The sequence below is a fragment of the Panthera onca genome, chromosome B2 (assembly GCF_046562875.1).
Source record: "Panthera onca isolate mPanOnc1 chromosome B2, mPanOnc1 haplotype 2, whole genome shotgun sequence".
Taxonomy (NCBI): Eukaryota; Metazoa; Chordata; class Mammalia; order Carnivora; family Felidae; genus Panthera; species Panthera onca.
The window spans coordinates 130,648,235-130,667,603 of NC_138343.1; the positions used below are offsets into that span (position 1 = coordinate 130,648,235).

Sequence of the window (19,369 nt, forward strand, 5' to 3'; positions counted from 1 at the left end):
GAACGGCAAATAGGCTTCCTTTCCAATGCGATTTTCAATGTATGGTGACTGAAATGCTACGTTAAGATATATTTTAATGGGCAACTGGCCCACTGGGAAAGAAAACTATGATAGATTTATGATGTGTACATGGATGTGGAAGACTGAAAAGTGGAGACGGCTGTATCCGTGTGGGCCACAATTACCAAGAAAGGATTTGCAATGGAGGGGATGGCTCTCAAGTTGTGACTGACAACAGGGTATGTTCTGGATACATAACAGAGAGGACAGCAATGTATGAATGAGTATGATTCAAAGCAGGAAGTAGATAACAGCAACAAATCTGTTTATTCCAGTGGGTAGAGTGACAACACAATATAGACTCAGGGGGTTGATCCTACTTACCAAATTCTAAAGTAAGCACAGTGAAACAACTGACTTGAAAAAGCAGAGAACAGAACTACCACTTGACTAGCCATTAGTTAAGAACTCAGATTGTTTTCTAATGCAGAAGATTTACACTAATTAGGGATTCATGATGATACACACATCTCAAAATGGGAAGCATCTCGAGGATTGAAGCCTCTCTTGAAAAGTATGCCAAACAATGGCATAACCAGGCAATTATACTTCCATTTAAATTTTTTTTTTTTTAATTTTTTCAACGTTTTTTATTTATTTTTGGGACAGAGAGAGACAGAGCATGAACGGGGGAGGGGCAGAGAGAGAGGGAGACACAGAATCAGAAACAGGCTCCAGGCTCCGAGCCATCAGCCCAGAGCCCGACGCGGGGCTCGAACTCACGGACCGCGAGATCGTGACCTGGCCGAAGTCGGACGCTCAACCGACTGCGCCACCCAGGCGCCCCCATTTAAATTTAAATATAATAACAGAGCTCTCCTTCTTATAAAATTTTTAGGGAAAATCTGAAACTAAGATTGTTATTAATAGGCTTGACTCAAAGCACCAAGACTGAATTATTAATAATTCATTCAATGTGATGATAGTCTAGAGCAAAGCCAAAAGATTTGACCATCTGATTTGAAGTGATCAAATCTTTTGGTAGCTAATTATGCCTTGACTCAAGGGATTAAACAAGCAGATCAGCATATTAAAATGCTCCATCTCTGCATAATTGGATATATTTTCTGGATATTGCATTTACTTTCTGTGTCACATGCAGAGATGCTTATTCATGTGTTTAATAAATTTTTTCTTAATTGCTCTAATAATTTAAACTGTCATTTAAACAATTTTTATGGTAGTGTCTAGACTTTTGCTGTTTGTAAATTGGCAGGTCAATTTTTCTCACCATAGCACTCCCAGAATTGAGTAGAAATTTTATCGTGTTTCATCATCTGAACACAAATCCAAGTCACTCTAAAATAGAGGAAGCATCTATATTAGTATTAGACTCCCTATATAGAAGAATATGCTTCCGACCAGATTTCACCCCTTTGTTTTTCATAGCTTCATGCCTACTACAAAAGCTCCTGGGTCACCTCGTGTACTTTCAGACAAATAATGTTGAGGCAGAAGGTGATAACCTTCCCTACAAGGCACATCTCAAGAGTGTGAACATTTAGATGCAAAGAACACAAAATAATCATATTCACCCCAGGACTCTGAAGAACACTGAGGATTATTTTACATTTAACCTCCTCCTAACCAAGCAGACATGCATTTTAGCGGTTCCATAGTAAGTAAATGTTTGGCATAAAAATCTCTCTTCAATTAAGATTTTCTAGAGTGTCAAGCAAATGGTTTAACAAAGTATTCCCTGATCTAGTTCTGAAGTGAGAACCATCTGTAGTGGCTTTGTGTTTTGCCTTCCTCCACAGAAAAAGTATTTTTTGATATTATAGAGTTGATGCAAACATCATGCAGGCATGACTCTAGTTACTGGAAAGAAACTAGACATGTACAGCTAACTCAAATAGCAAATAGAGTGGTCAAATATAATTTTTAAAGACCAAGTTGTTTCTGAAATTGATGAGCCACAGTGTTTTCAATGTGATATTAGTGAGATATTACAGGCTGTAAAAAATAAAAGAGGGCCAATCAGAGACATTATCTTAGAAGTTACCATAGCTATAAACATAAACTACGTCTGTATAAGAAATAGTTGAAGAAGGGTTTTGCTGGTCTCCGGACTTTGTCTGATTCCAAGCAACAGAAAATCTGACCAACAGGGACTTCAACAAATACAGGTCTATCTCTCTCATAATAAGAGGCATAAAGCCAGGCAGCCCAGAACTGATGTAATACCAAGTGCTTTTTGACTGTCCGCTTTGCCACCCTTCACACATTGACCTTGTTGTCACACTTGTCACCTCATGTTCAAAGACTGACCCCTAGGCATCACCGGACGGACACTCCACTTCCCAGTCATAAAAAGGGGGAGGGACCTAGGTTCCTTTTCATGGGAAACGTGAGAGCTCTCCTGGGAACCACACCTAAAAAACTTCTTGCATCTCATTCACCAGAGCTAGATGACACAGCTCTCCTGAGACCAACTGCTAGCCCTGGGGGGATAAGAGAACCACACAGATTAAAGCACTAATGATTCATCCCAGTGCGGTCAAGACAAATCAGACAAAGCATGGGGGGACAAATGCTAATTAGGCCACTGATAGTGGCTGTGATGGGCTTGAGCATGTATGTCATCTTTTCCCAGCAAACCATTTTGGAAAAGGAACCACGTGTCTCTACCTGATTTTATTCAAACGTACCCAATGCATTACATGTGAATTGCAAAGTATTTTTAAATAAATCAACGGTAAAACTGAAAGCATTTTAATGCACTTTACAAACTTGAAAATTGCCCAAAAGACAGAGGGAGAGAGGAACAGACTGTTTGTCCAGTTCTTGAGATGTTTGGTTCGTAGAACCTCTTTGCTGTAACACAAAATCTCCTCCTGCTTCTAGCCATACACCTTCCCCATCCCTCCTCTTCCAGCTTTCCTGTGGGCTGCCCTGCCATCATCTCTTATAACCTTCTCTTTCCCCTAACTAGCCCTGTCCTCACCAAATATACCCTTCTTCAATATTCAATCTCCAGGGCACTACAATTTGACATCTGCCCTCAACACTCCACTAAAAAGACTTGAAATGAAGTCATCTCCTGTCAGATTCATTTTTTATCTTTCTTTACCTGCCTATAGCACTTAAAGATAGTGACCACTCTCTGTTTAATCTTTCCCCTGTTGACTCCGTAATACTCCTCTTCTGGAAGGCAGTATATTAGAACAGTTAAATGCATGGGCTCATGATCCAGACGGGGACTCCATTCCAAATTATATGAATTTACCATCTGTAAACAGAAATGAGAAATCCCTTTAAGCAATCTGTGCCTCCATTGTCTCATTTGTGAAAAAGGAATCCTGGTACCAGCTCCTTCACAGGGTTGTTATGAGAGAATTCCATTAGATAACCCATTCAAAGGATTTAACATAGGACCTACCACAGCTGGTGTTCAGTAAGAATTCTTAACTACTATTCCTCTCATATCCCTTCCAGTCCTTCTTGTCAGTTTGCAAACTGTAGGCTGACTTACAAAACAGATGTACCCCGAAAAGAAGCTCATATCGTTTTAACAACAGCTTTGTCCAGACCTATATGTTTCAAGACAAAACTATAGTAACAGTGACTCCACATGGGCTCATGTGTTCCAAAGACAGGACCACTGAGTTTTTCAACAACCCACCTAGTTTATAAATGCTGACCAATTTCTGCCCAAATCATGCCAGCTTCTCCCTAAAACTAAAACTAATTGAAACATCCAAATCTTTTCACTTTGAATTGTTCTCAAGGCAAATTTCTCTTAGTTCTCTCTGTTTAAAAATAGCTCATTGGTGCAAATATAAGACTTGACTTTTATTTTCTTCTTGTTGGTTTATTCCTACTTTGGGGACTTCAAATTTTGAATATTGCTTCTCTCAAACAAAATAGCTACTATCTCGTCCAGTTCATCTCTTACCAGGAAACTTGATAAGCATGCGTCCTAAACTACTGATAAAAAGATTTAGCAGGAAAGGATCTAGAATAAAGTGACTTGTAAAAAGCCACTTGCACTCACCCTCATGTTCTACTGGTTCATCAGTCAGCTGTACAACTAGCGTGAATCCACCTAGCTTGTCTATTAGCCAGCCAGTCATTTTCCAATTTGGGGACAAAAAAATTGGGAAATTTTTCTAAAATTCTTTACTGAAACTAAGATGCAACATTCCTCCATTTTTCCCCTTGTATAAATGAGGATTGTTATTTGATGAGGTAAGACTTCTAAAGCAATTTTAAAGCTCCTTAAAAATATGTAATGATGGCGAAATATCAAGGTGGGGTTTTTTTTATCTTTTTGTGAGTCATAAGTCCCTTTGAGAATCAGTGAAAAGCTATGAATAATCTTCCTCAAAATTAAAAAAAATTAATGTTTATTTATTTTTGAGAGAGAGACAGAGAGACAGAGAGAGAGAGACAGAGCATGAGCAGGGGAGAGGCACAGAATCGGAAGCAGGCTCCAGGCTCTGAGTTGTCAGCACAGATCCTGACGCGGGGCTCGAACTCATGAGCTGTGAGATCTGACCTAAGCCGAAGTCAGACGCCTGACTGAGCTACCAGGTGCCCTTCAAAAAATGTTTTTAAATGCTCATGCACACAGTGCATACAGCTTATCATTATTATGTATAGTGGAAAAAGGAATTGTGCTTTATAATTATGGCCATCAGAGAAAGAGATGAAATTTTCATTAACATATCAATTCAACTTTAGACATAAATATTTTTTTAACTTAGTCTTTTTTTTTTCCTCCCTGAAAACAGCAAAGATCTATTTGGCACAAAATTTAAATTAAACATCAAGAATCACCATTTAAAAATGAAGATTTCTCTATCTACATCAAGTTTTATAAACAGCTTTTCAACAGCCTAATTTTTCCAAAGCACCTAGCTGCTTTCTCTTGTACATACAGAATGTAGTCTTTGCGGACGTATAAAAATCATATTGACGGTCTCTTTACAGGTGAAAACTAGCATTCCACCATGTTGCTAAAGAATTTTTACTTTTTCCATGCTACAGAACAAGACTACTCCAGGAGACCTAGCCTGCCACTTACATTGAAGCCTCAATATTAACAGAAGTCAGCAAGGAATCACTTACCAAGATTTATAAGGGTACTTGTCTTATTTAACTTATCTTGTAGAATTGATTCTTGAAGAAATTCTGACACAAAGTTAACTGATATGAAACCATGATAAAGTGTTTCTCAAACACGTCATAGACATCAAAGGAATGCACAACAACTTTATGATCTTATGATACACAGGATAAAATAAGCAAGCATCCATGATAATATCAGTCAAAAATGTCCAAATGAGTTTATTTTTTAAAAAAGTCATTGTTAAAGCATTCACAAAAAAGCCAGTGGCAAGATTTTTATAGGTGATTTTCAACTGGTTTTAATTACCTACATCAAAGTAATTTGCTTACATCTGAACAAAATTAAGCTATCTAACACTTCCTCCCAAATGAAGCAGAAGTTCTGGACAAACCTCTCTCTTACGGTGACTGTCCTCACATTTATGTCATTAAATCTTTTTTAAATGAATGGTGACTGTTTCTCAGAATTCTTTTGGGAGATAGGGAGTACACAGGAGGAGAAAGTGGAAAGATAAGTTGGGGAGATAATGAGATTGTGATTAAATTCTTTTCTTTTTTTTCTGAGATTATATACAAACTATAGAATTATAGTAGAGTACAAGTGAAATACTGCCACCCAGTGGAATTATAACATAAATAAAATCTTGAAATCTGAAAAGACTACAAAAATTCCCTATCAATTTTTAATTGGAATGATAAAGCTTAGTGATTTTCAAAGTACTTTCAAATATATTATTCCTCAAAAATAAAAGTCCAGTGGGACAGACAGCAACTGTGTAAGCACATCTTTTCCTGAGTCTGAGGTTCTAGTGGATTAAGCGACTTGACAGAGCCCTATGTTCACTGGAGCCCAAGGATGCTTATACCACAGAGCCCTCCTGAAAGACCCTCTGCCTACTCTTGTCCAAACAAGAGTTTTATTTTCTTTTGTTTTGTTTTTTCTCTGTGTCCCAGTTTTTGTGGTTTTGCAGGAGAATGCTGGACATGAAACATAATTGCAAACATTCGGCTGTGCAAAAGAGAACAGTGCTTAAGTACAAACCGAGACATGATTCTTAAATTAAGTGCTTAAACACAACTAAGGTCCCACAACCACCTGGACTCTAGGGTCAGTGTGGCAGAACTGCCTGTGGACTCAGGAAGAGGTCCTAAATCCCCTTCCCACCCCCAGCCTCCACAACCAATACATGGAATCTGGTGCCAATGGTCCATCGCAAAGAGCTCCTTTTAGAACCTTCCCCAGTCCTCTATACGTGATCTGGCCGGGACAAGGACACTGGAATTTCTGGAATATCAGTGGCCCCTAACATAAGTATTCTACGTGATGGCCTTGGTCCCCGTGTCTGGGAAGCACACCGCTAGGACTTTCTTCAGCTCGCGTACAGAACCAGCACAAAGGCGCACCCTGGCCCCCAGGACATTGGACCATGTGCCCTTGAATAAGGTTTTGCCCCCTTCGTCATGGAAGGTTTCCACCAGCAGTCGAGGGTCCCCTCGTATGTAACGTCAGCTCCTTTGTGCCCCCACCGCATCATCACCCGCAACTGCACGGTGTCGAAGGGGCAGGAGAGCCCGCCTGCCGCGGCTGTCACGGTCTGGGGGTGTTCCTGGGGCCCGGGAGCGTGCCTTCGGCTGGGTCGTACACGCCGAAGTAGGCCGCCGGGTGGACAATGGTGATGCCCTGCCCCAGACACTGAAGCCGTGGTCCAGGCCCCGGTGCCTGGTCATCTTTACCAGACAGTCCCCCAGGCCTTTGAACTCCTGCTCGGACTTCCCCATGTCGGCTGCCACTTGGGTTCTGGCGAAATCCCGCGGGGGCGGGGGGGGGGGGGGGGGGGGGCATGAAGCAGAGGGAGGTGGCTCCAGGTGCCCCACCTGAGGCCAGATCACCGGCAAAATAACTCCAGAACTGCGTGCGCTTGTCCACGCCCCTCCCCCCTCCAGGAAGATCTGGTTGTACTTATCCCGGAAGGCCAGGTTGAGGGCGTGTGTGGGGAAGTAGCGGATGATGTTGGCCAGGTCAGGGCAGCACGCCCTGCTCCTTGGGGATGCGCACGATGCAGTCTGCGATGCCCTTGCACCGCTGGTTGGCGGCAATCTGCTCGCACCTGCAGCAGCCACTGTGCCCGCTGATCAGGGTCACGGCCGTCTTAGAGATGGTGGCAGTGAGGTCTCCAGCCAGGAAGTATTTCAGAGAAGAGAAAACAGAGACTTGGCGATTATCAAAGCTTCTCAAACATCTCCAAGGGGTCTTGGGAACATAGCTTGAAGCAGTACCCCATACTGTCATGAAAATTCTTGGAAGACTTGTATTTTTCCCTTAAAAATTCCTGTGAGATTTGTGCTCTATTCTAGATCATATGCATGTCTCCTTCAACTTGAAATAATGTTTTTGTCCCCCTGAAATGTCTTTTAGACACTGTTGCTTTAAGACAATAGTGGATTTCTATTATTCACTAGTCCAGGACCACACTGAAGATGAGAAGACAGTTTTAGTATACCAGTTTGAGACACCTGGAAAGTACCTTGCTCAAGTTCATTCATTCATCAAGTATTTAATGAACACCCGCCAAATGCTAGGCATTGTTTTAGATCGTAGGGCATGCTATGATAATAAACACCTAAGTTATCAGGTCTCCTAGAAGAGCAAAGGTTTATTTCTTGCCTGGGCTGGAGTTCACTGTGGATTGGCTAAGCAAGGGCCATTCTTCACATTTCATCATCTTCAGGCTGGGATCATCAGACAGAGCAGTCACTATTTGGAACATCAATAGTAATCTCTTGGCAGAGAGAAAGGAGTACGGCAAAGCAATAGGAAGTGACACACATCATTTCCTCTTATATTTTATTAACCAAAGCAAGCCATATGACAAAGATATTCTTCTTCAACAGAGCAAAGAAGAATAATTCACCCAGAGGGAGAGGATGTGAACACTGGCAAACAATTAACAGTATGCCTTACCCCACCTTTTCCAAATATGCTGAGGAGAGGTGGTTCTGGGTAACATAAAGGACAGAGGTCAGATCTCTCAGTCTGCCAGATGGGAATTCAAGCAGTTAAAAGAAAGGGTTATCATAGAAGGCCAGAGGACTTGGAGTATGTAGATGTCAGACACATGAGATCTACACGAGTATGTATTAGACAAGTAGAAACGTATTTCGAATGTTTATAACTCTGATTTATGGTCCCAAGTCCCAGTACTGACACAGTACTTTATCAGCACAAAGTCCTGAAAGCTGCCTCTTTCTACTGCCGGATACCACATCTGATCAGAAGCAATATGGCAGGGTTGCTCAATGTACCTATAAATAAAACCATGGCCATGGAGGTGGGAGTGGTACACAAATTATATCCCTGATCAACATGTCAGGGTTGCCTAACTCAAATGTATGCCAAACCCACAACCAGTTGAGTGGGGCAACAGAGCCAGTACAGGCACTAATCGTATACAGTAAAACCTTGGTTTTCGAGCATAATTCATTCCAGAAACATGCTTATAATCCAAAACACTTCTACATCAAGGCAATTTTCCCCATAAGAAATAATGGAAACTCAGATGATTCGTTCCACAACCCAAAAATATTCATATAAAAATGGTTACAATAGGGATACCTGGGTGGCTCAGTCAGTTGATCGTCCAATTTTGACTCAGGTCATGATCTCATAGTTCATGAGTTCAAGCCCCACATTGGGCTTGCTACTGTCAGCTTGTCAGCACCAGGTCTGCTTTGGATCTTCCGTCCCCCTCTCTCCCTGACACTCCCCACTCATGCTCTCTCAAAAAAGTAAGAAAAAAAAACACTTAAAAATGATTACAATACTGTAATATAATACAAAATAATAAAAAATACAAAATATAAAGAAAAATAAACAAATTAACCTGCACTTAACTTTGAAAACCTTCGTGGCTGCTGTGAGGGAGACGAGAGAGGAGGGTTACTGTGTAGGACAACTTTCTCTATCACTCACAGAAATCACTGCTGTCTATTGGCCCAATGGAATCTTTTTCTTTTCTTGCAACGTTAACAAGGAATCTATCCAACGACATTTGTTTTTGCCTCCTTTCGAGGATTTTGTGAAAATGTGACATTGCGTTGTTGTTGAACAGATTCATTGCTCACACTACTACGGCCTTATTCAGGTGGTGCTTTTCTACAAAATTTGGCACTGTTTCCCACATTTTACATATCTCCCTAATCTCATTTGAAGTAAAGGATTTGTCCGCTTTTTTCTCCTCCTCCTCTGCAGACAAGATGCAGATGTGGATTTCTTATAATATCTTGCAATTTCAGCCACTCGCATACCTCATTCGTACTTCTTGATTTCTTTCTTTCTTAACTTCCACTGTAATCATCTCCTTCTTCTTACTGCCTTTCTTTTCAACCTTTTTCTGCATGAGGGCCATTGTACACGCTCTCATGGATGCTGACTACAGTACAGTATTAATAAACTCTTGTCATATACTGTATTTAATGTAACTGGCAATAAGGCAGCAAAGGGTCTGTATCTGCAGGCAGCCTGACATAGAAGGAAGCAAAGCACTCCTAGCTGACTCTGGTATGGAAAAGCAAAGGACGGTCCATGGGCGCTTTTAAGTGACAGAAAATACACTAGTGCCAGTTGTGGGCACCTTCCAATGTTCTGAAAAATCACTTATTTCTGCCTAACACCGCGGCCTGAGACCAAACATCTGAGCATGGGAGATGATCACTCACAATCCCACAGAGAGAGAGAGAGAGAGAGAGAGAGAGAGAAGGAGAGAGGAAGAGAGAGAGAATGAGAACCAGTGGCTCAGTTGTGATCATGTGACATTCAGCATCACATACTACTCATATTGCAAGACATCGCTCATTTATCAAGTTAAAATTTATTAGAAATGTTTGCTTGTCTTGCAGAACACTCACAGGACAAATTACTTGCAATCCAAAGTTTTACTGTATATGACTAAAACTATATGAGTTCACTAAACTGTGTGCTATTTTCATAGCTCCATAAGATCTCCAGTTGGAAGAGTGCATAGTATTCCTTCCCGTTGCTAATGCTGGAAGGTTGAGCCTCTGACCAGAAGCTCTAATGAAAGCCTTCATACTGAATCCAACCAACACGGATGGCCTCGGCAGCTGCCAGAGAAAAAGAAAGCAATCTGTCCTACAATGCCACCAATGGACCATGGCAGACACCCCATAGAGATTAAGATACTAATCCCCTGTATCCCTAATCCAAGGAAATAAGTATATGCCTGTATGGGTGTTGTACCTTAACCAGAAGGTTTGGTTTAGATAGATTCAATAATTTTACATCATATAATCATTTGTATTTAAGAACTGTATCATAAGTATAAATTATTTGAAGAAGCCGCCTCTGATTTTCATATTATTCCACCAAAGCCAATGGAATAACGTAGCATGGTTCACTGCAGATCTAAGACTGCCACAACTGTGACAGAAATCCAAGAAAAGCGATAGCATTATCAAAGAGTTGCATGAAATGTTGGGGGGAAATAAAGAGTCTGGGTGGCTGGAACTCTTGATTGTTTTCAGCAAGCGGCAGGAGTGCAGACAAAAGTAGATAATTGACAGATTGTGAGGAGCCTCAAAGGTCATAGTAAGAAGTTTGGATTCATTTTGTAGGAAATAAGAAATCATCAAAGAATTTTTAATCATAGATGTGACACTATCCAATTTGTATTTTAGGAAGATAATCCTGGTAGCAGCGTGGAGGAAGGACTGAATAGAGAAGGGACACAAAGGAGTTAGATTTTGTAAAAGGCCACTGAAATGCCAAGAAACCAAACCATAACAGAAGCAGTAGGATGAAAATAAAAAGAGGTGGCTGGGGGTGGGGTATGGGTTGAATGGAACTATTGCAACTTGCAGAATCCCTTACAGTGGTCTCCCAAACCACCTGGTTTTCAAAAGTACCTTGGGAAACTGTAAAATTCTTAGTCCCTGGCCAGTCTCAGAACTATTAAATCAAAATCTCTTAAGGATGTAGACTAGGAAATGCTTGTCACACCCCAGGGGTTCATGATGTAATCAGCCCAGCCTAAGAAGTTATGCTTCTACAAACTTACTTAAGTGACTGAGCTAGTGTCTTTAAATCATGAAAGTACGAATGAAGAATGTATAATCAGTTACAAAGAGCCCCATATTGTATGGTTCCATTTATATGAAATATTCAGAATAGGCAAATGAACAGAGACAGAAAATATATTACTGCATTTGCCAGAGGATGGAGGAAGGAGAAATGGGGATTGATTTGTTGTGAAAATGTTGGAGAATTAATGTTGATTACACAACATCGTAAATATACTAAAAACCACTGAATTTTTACGCTTAAAGGGGTGAATTTTATGACATGTAACTTAGATCTCAATAAAACTCCTTTTAAATAAATGAATTTCTAGATTCCACCTTTGGAGATTCCATAAATCTGCAACTGACCCAAGAATCTGTATGTTTAAAAAGCTCACCAGGTTGGGGCACCTGGGTGGCTCAGGTCATGATCTCATGGTTCGTGGGTTCGAGCCCTGCATTGGGCTCGCTGCTATCAGCACAAAGCCCACTTCAGATCCTCTGTTCCCCTCTCTGTCTGCCCCTCCCCCGCTCACTCTCTTGCGCTCTCTCTCTCTCTCAAAAATAAATAAACAAATAAAAACATTTTTAAAATGTTTTTAACATTTTAAAAGCTCACTAGCTCAATGAAAACAATCAACAAAACTAAAAGGCAACCAACAAAATGGGAAAAGAAATTTGTATTAACATATATGATTTTAGTATCCAAAATCTATAATGAACTTATCAAACTCAACACCCAAAAAATGAACCCAGTTAAGAAATGGGCAGAAGATATGAAAGACAATTTTCTGAAGAAGACATCCAGATGGCTAACAGACACATGAAAAGATGCTCAACACTACTCATAATCAGGGAAATACAAATCAAAACCATGATGAGATACCACCTCACACCTGTCAGAATGGCTAAAATTAACAACACAAGAAAAATAGGTGTTGGCAGGGATGCGAAGAAAGGGAAACCCTCTTGCACTGTTGGTGGGAATGCAAACTGGTACAGTCACTCTGGAAAACAGAATGGAGGTTCCTCAAAGAACTAAAAGTAGGGGTGCCTGGGTGGCTCAGTTGGTTAAGCATCTGTCTTCTGCTCAAGTCATGATCTCCTGGTTCATGGGTTCGAGCCCTGTGCTGGGCCCTGTGCTGACAGCTCAAAGCCTGGAGCCTGCTTCGGATTCTGTGTGTCTCTCACTCTCTGCTCCTCTCCTGCTCATGCTCTGTCTCTGTGTCTCAAAAATTGATAAATGTTAAAAAAAAAATAGAACAATGCTACGATCCAGCAGTTGCACTATTAGATATTCACCCAAAGGATACAAAAATACAGATTTGAAGGCATACATGCAGCCCAATGTTTATAGCAGCATTATCAATAATAGCCATACTATGGAGAGAGTACAGATGTCCATCGACTGCTGAATGGATAAAGATGCGTGTGTGTGTGTGTGTATGTGTGTGTATATATATATGTATATATACATACATATATATATACACACACACGTATATATATATATGCGTATATATATATATACACACACACGTATATATATATATATGCGTATATATATATATATATATATATATATATATACACGTGTGTGTGTATGTGTGTGTGTGTGTATATATATATATATATATATATATATATATATACACATATACATACTGGAAATTAGCCATCAAAAGGAATGAAATCTTGCCATTTGCAATGACATGAATGGATCTAGAGGGTATTATGCTAAGTGAAATAAGTCAATCAGATAAAGACAAATATCATATGATTTCACTCATATGTGGAATTTATTTTTTAATGTTTACATTTGAGAGAGAGAGAGAGAGAGAGAGAAAATGTGAGCGGGGAGGGGTAAAGAGAGAGGGGGACAGAAGATCTGAAGTGGACTTTGTGCTGACAGCAGAGAGCCCAATGCAGGGCTCAAACTCAGGAACCATGAGATCATGACCTGAGCTGAAGTCAGACACTTAACTGACTGAGCCACCCAGGTATCCCTCCTCCTATGGGGAATTTAAAAAACAAAACAGATGAACAGATGGGAAGCGTGGGGGTGGGGGAGGGGGGGGGAGAAGAGAGGGAAACAAACCACAAGAGACTCAATGATAGAAAACAAACTGAGGGTTGATGGAGGGAAGTAGGTGAGGAATGGGTTAGATGGGTGATGGGTATTAAAAAGGGCACCTGTTGTGATGAGCACTGGGTGTTGTATATAAATGAGGAATCACTGAATTCTACTTCTGAAATCAATATTGCTCTGTATATTAACTAATTAATGCACCAGGTGATCCTAATGCTCAGTCAGGTTAGGGAATCACTGATGCATCTAGAAAATTCACTACAGAGTTCCCTGAGTTACACTTGCAGAAAAAGAAAAGATGCCAACAGCAGTGGCTCAAAATGAACAAAGCAGAGAGAAAGGCTGTCCCTGCCTCAGTCCTCCAGGCCTCAGGAAAGAAGGCCCTACTCACCCCCGCACAGAGGATGCCCCCCTCCCTCCTGCAGTCCTCATTCCCACCTCCCTCACCAGCTGCCCCCAAAGCACTCTCCCCTGTACAGCTCAGCCACCCATCACAGGCCTTCCAGGGAGTCCTATCACAAAAGGCCTAAAAACTTAAATGCCTTTGAACCCCAGACTTCGGCTTTTCCCTTGTCACTCTAATAAAACCATGATTCTCACATCTGGCTGATTTCTAAAAATAATTCTGATGCTTTTACTTTCACAATTACAGAAAAAAATAATGAGGGAAGATCCCATCTTTCTTTAAATACCAGGTTTGTGGGGCGCCTGGGTGGCGCAGTCGGTTAAGCGTCCGACTTCAGCCAGGTCACGATCTCACGGTCCGTGAGTTCGAGCCCCGCGTCAGGCTCTGGGCTGATGGCTCAGAGCCTGGAGCCTGTTTCCGATTCTGTGTCTCCCTCTCTCTGACCCTCCCCCATTCATGCTCTGTCTCTCTCTGTCCCAAAAATAAACGTTGAAAAAAAAAAAAATTAAAAAAAAAAATAAATAAATAAATAAATAAATAAATACCAGGTTTGTTTAAAACACTATCCCTTCTATAAAGACTTCCCTAACCCCTCTCCCATTCCTGAATTCTTACTGGGATGAACTTCCTCCACATCACTGCATATAGATTTTCAGATTTCTGTCACGGTCCCTCCTTGATTATAAATCTTTGTCTTCTCAGCTAGAATGTAAATCTCTTAAGTTCAAGAGCTGTGAATTTTTCACTGTTGTTTCCAAGCACCTATTACAATTCCAAGTGGATAACTGAGCCTCAAAATTGTGTTGAGTTGAATATGTGAATCAAACACCTATTCTGATTTGTTAGGATTTTTTTCTAATTGAGGAAGGGAAAGTTATATACATCCTTTCTCAATGGCTAATACCAAAGTAAGGTTTTAAACAAGACTAAAATGTGAAGTTTAGTGAAATTAATACATTTTTATTTTCATAGTATTTTTTTCATCTTTGTAATAGCAGAGTACCTAAAAGAGTTCCCTGTTTTAAGTCTGATTTGGATGATGTCTCTCTACATTCCTCACACCTAATTAGATTGATTCACTAATGAATTCTAAGTGCATCTCTCTGAAAAATAATAAAACCTCTTCAACTACAATCAAAAGACATCATCAAGTAAAAATTGCAGATTCAAATTTCCAAGCAGAGTAAGTAAAGACTGAAGCTTTTGCAAAAATGTATACACAGTTCGGGGGTAAAGTGCTTTTCTAAGAAAAATTTTATAGGATACTCCCTCATTGCAAACAAATGCGAAATATCACTAAAAAACGATAAATATAAATAAGCCAGTGATAAAATCCTGTCAATATTTTAATATAAAATAATTATTACTTCCATTTACAAAGCATATTCGTATGTATTAGCTCAAAACTTCTTCATAATTATTCTGAACTAGTGTTAAAGCGATGCTTTAAGCCAACATGTTTCTGTATTCAACATTCAGAATCCGCACCACCTCAGAACTTAATACACTATATTGAGATTAGCTCTGAATAGAAGATCATGGAAATAACAGTGTAACCTCCAAATACAATCTTCGGTGAATGGGAGTCCAAAATTTCTCCAGCTCTGGAATTGTTCTGGGTAACGGTCGTCACGCTCCTCAAATAGATTTTTTAGTGATTTCAGTCAATGATGAAGGTAATAAATTGGTACTTTATAGCAAAAGACATGAATCTAAATGCTATAGTAACTTTTTCCAAAGGCACAAATAGTTCATAAAATCTACAAATATAGCATCCAGAAATTTTGGCAATCATAAGTGAAATGTTGATAAAAATCTTCTTTGCTCATGGACATAATATAGAATTATGACAATACAATATAATATAATATATTACATCATTATAATATAATTATAATATAATAATATAATATAATATAATAACTATAATATAAAATTATAGTTTACTAAACTGAAAAGAAAATGATTTCACAGTAACCGTTTATCTAATTCTCTATGGTTTAATTAGCTAAAATTCAGGATAAAGCTCTATGTTATGTTAACGTGACAGTATGATTTAACAGTTAAAAACATGAAGGTCATAGAACTGAAAATGTTAAGCTTCTCACTCGGTGCATACTGGCTGTACTACAGACCTACGCTGGCTGGACGCAGCCCAGGATCCCACCATCGGAGCAAAAAACAGAGAACTGTCCAGATAACAATATTCAAGTTGAGGATCTCGGAATAACAGAACATTTTAATGAGCCTTCCTGTACAGAAGCCGATAGCGAGATCTAAGAGACGCCCAGCGAGGGGGACCTGACCTGCCAGCAGAGCCTGAGTCTTTTGCAGAAAGTTGAAATCTCCTCTGACGTTTCTCATCTCATTAAGTCCAACTGTAAATCTTTTCCTCATTCCCTCTCGCATCCCAAATACTCATAAGCATTATTTTTACACAAAGAAACACAGTGAAATATAAAATCTCCACTATATGCATTTTATTTTCCCAAATTAAACAACATAAAGTATGTTATACTTGTTTAAAATTTTTAAATTATTTTCTTAGTATTTTTTATTTTGAGACAGAGAGCAAGCAAGGGAAGGGCAGAGAGATAGGGAGAGAGAGAAAATCCCAAGCAGACTCCACACTGCCCACGCAGATCCCAACACGGGGCTCAAACTCACAAACCATGAGATGATGACCTGAGCCAAAATCGAGTCGGATGCTTAACCCTATACTTGTGCCCCTACACTTGTTTAAATTAATGCTTTATCCAACTGATTATTTTGTTTCTTTAGGAGCAGCAAAGAACATTTTTAAGATTGTAGTCGATGTACCACCTTTAAAAAGAAAAAGTTCATAACTTTTCTCCCTCCACACTGTGTGAGCATGCGACAATATTTTTTCTTTAACCTACCCTAAAACTAGAACCTCATTCTGCTTCTAGGGGACATGAACAAATCGTATAAAAGCAGCAAGAATTTTCATTTCAGCTCTCATTAACTCTCTGGCAAATGATAGAGGATCAGGTACTAGAGGAGACTGAATAAGAAACTGCAATAATATCTACTCCTGGATTATTTTCCTCCTGTCTAGTACAACTGGTTTGGATCCACAAGGCAAGGAAATGCTTGCCATTTTGGTTTGAAGATCCTTCTTGATGTTATTAAAAATTCGGGTCATTTTGGCTGATACAACACAAAAAAGAATGCTCTCAAGAAAAAGGAGTTGGGGAGCCACCAAGAGAATGTCAAGAGAAGGATCATTTGGAGTAAGTAGAGTATCAACTCACTTCCCCATTCTTTCTCATTCTCTGTCAATTCCCTTCTCGCCGATAATACAGAGATATCCCAGATCTTACACAGCCAGCACGAACTCTTTCTCATCTGTGAAGTCCCACAGTTAAGAGTTTGTAGATGGGATATTAAAATTCATTCACCAAATTCCCATGCCCTGCTTAGTGCTGAATCATGCCTAAAAGAAGCTGTTTCCCACAGCCAGCGTTTCCCATAGGTTAGCACCGTGTGAGCTTAGATTATCCACTAAACCTCTTTGGACCCCACTTTCTCCATCATAAAATGAAATCAACGTACAATAATTTCAGGTGACCAAGAAACAGTAAAGTTTCATTATAATTTTTAGGTGGAATTTTTCATTCAACAGTAATAAACTATTACCAAAATAAATCTTTCTTGACCATGTCATATGTCACTCTTCAAAGGTTTCCTTATCCTTGTCATTCCTATCTCATTACACTATTCTCCTGTAATGCTCTACCAGGCCCCTCTGTGTGTACTGCCTTTTTAATGATTCCTTAACTTTGATTCCTTCCTTTTTGATGGTTCCTTTGAGTGTAGTAAGCAAAACTATGTTCTTGAAAGACTCTCACCTCATAATGGATGAAACAAAGGACCAAGGTCATACTTCGGAGATTGTTCTTCTACTCAAAGTTTATCCAATTAAAATTGAGTGCACTGTATCCACAAAACTCAGCTGCAATGTGGATGATATCTCTTATTCAGTACATGTCCATCTATCCTCCACTCAAACCAAGTCTTCCCCAAGGTATAGCATAGCTGGAGTAGAAGCAGAAGTAGAAATGGGAAAGGCAAGTAATATTGGGAGATGTAGCATAATCTAGAATATAATCCATTGTATGGATTAGTCAAATATTACACAAAACTGCTGCTTCTATGAACATAAACTTTCTTCAAGATCAATGAATTTTGTATTGAAAATGAAAAGACCAAGGTAATTCAGCTGCTATAAATTGTTGGCTATTTCAAAGTGATAGCTACTACTTTCTTCTAGGCACTTTATGAACTAGTCCTCGTAACAACCCTAGTACAGTTTTTAATCATCCCTTTTTAGAAAGGAAGCAAACAAAGTTATGGGGTTAAGTAATTTATATAAGGTTATACAAGTCTGTGGCAGAATCTGATGTCTGATCAGAGTTTATCCTATTCCAAACACTTGTTCTTTCCACTGTGCTATGGTATCCCTTCATATTACCTTCTAAATACATGTCTTTTATCTAGAGTATAGAAAACAGTGAAGTAGGCATAGGGCAAGTTTTCCCACCCAAAGACAACTGATAACCTTCTTTAATAATTTAGAATGTTAATAATAATGAATTAGATATTAGAAAAAATTTACTACACGTTGTGGGTTGAATTGTGTCCCCAAAAATTCATATGTTGAGATCCTACCCTTCAGTTCTTCTGAATATTATCTTATTTCGAAACAGTACCTTTACAGTAGTAGTCAACTTTAAAATGAAGTCACTGGGATAGGCATTAATGCAATGTGACTGGTGTCCTCATAAAGAGAGAAAATTTGGACAGAGAGATGCATAGAGAGAAGATCAAGTAAGGATTAGGGAAAAGATGACCATCTACAAGCCACAGAGAAAGGCCTTGGACAGATCTTTCCCTCACACACCTCAGAAGAAACCAATCCTGCTGAAACTCTGATTTGGGACTTCTAGCCTCCAGAACTATGAGAAAATAAATCTGTTGTTTAAGTCATCCAGTTTGTGGTAATTTGTTATGGTACCCCTAGAAAACTAATACATTATCTTAAAATATAAAGTTATGCATGGTGATTTGTTTAATCTCCTTAAATTATAATAGATTATTTAAAAATTAGAAATGTTCATGTCATTTCTACTTTAACATAATCATTGTTGTGGCACAAAAAGTAATATGAAATGAAGATAAATTAATTTTTGAAAAGAAAAAAAGAGTGGAGTAAAAATAGTGATAATTTGAATGTTGAACTTACGGCCATTAACATCTAAAACCATAAACCGAGACAGAGTGTTACTGAGTAGGGACAAAATTTAATGCCAGGTTCTAAGTAAAGAGTTAAGGATCTTCAGCATTAAAGAAAACAAGGAGGGGTGCCTGGGTGGCTCAGTTGGTTGGGCGGCCGACTTCAGCTCAGGTCATGATCTTGCGGTCTGTGAGTTTGAGCCCCGCATTGGGCTCCATGCTGACAGCTTGCAGCCCGGAGCCTGCTTCGGATTCTGTGTCTCCCTCTCTCTCTGCCCCTTCCCCATTCGCACTCTGTCTCTCTCTGTCTTTCAAAGGTGAAGAAATGTTAAAAAAAAAATTTTTTTTGATTAAAAAAAAAAAAGAAAACCAGGAAAACAACCTAATTTTAACAAGAAAAATACATATAT

The 19,369-nt window shown here is 39.4% G+C and overlaps 1 protein-coding gene and 1 pseudogene across 2 annotated transcripts in view; both read right to left on the reverse strand.

Moving 5' to 3' along the window:
* Positions 1 to 19,369, reverse strand: part of EPM2A (EPM2A glucan phosphatase, laforin) — a 107,647-nt gene that overhangs the window by 78,830 nt on the left and 9,448 nt on the right. The gene's annotated exons all lie outside the window — the stretch shown is intronic.
* LOC144616293 (ADP/ATP translocase 3 pseudogene) lies at positions 6,504 to 7,423 on the reverse strand (annotated as a pseudogene).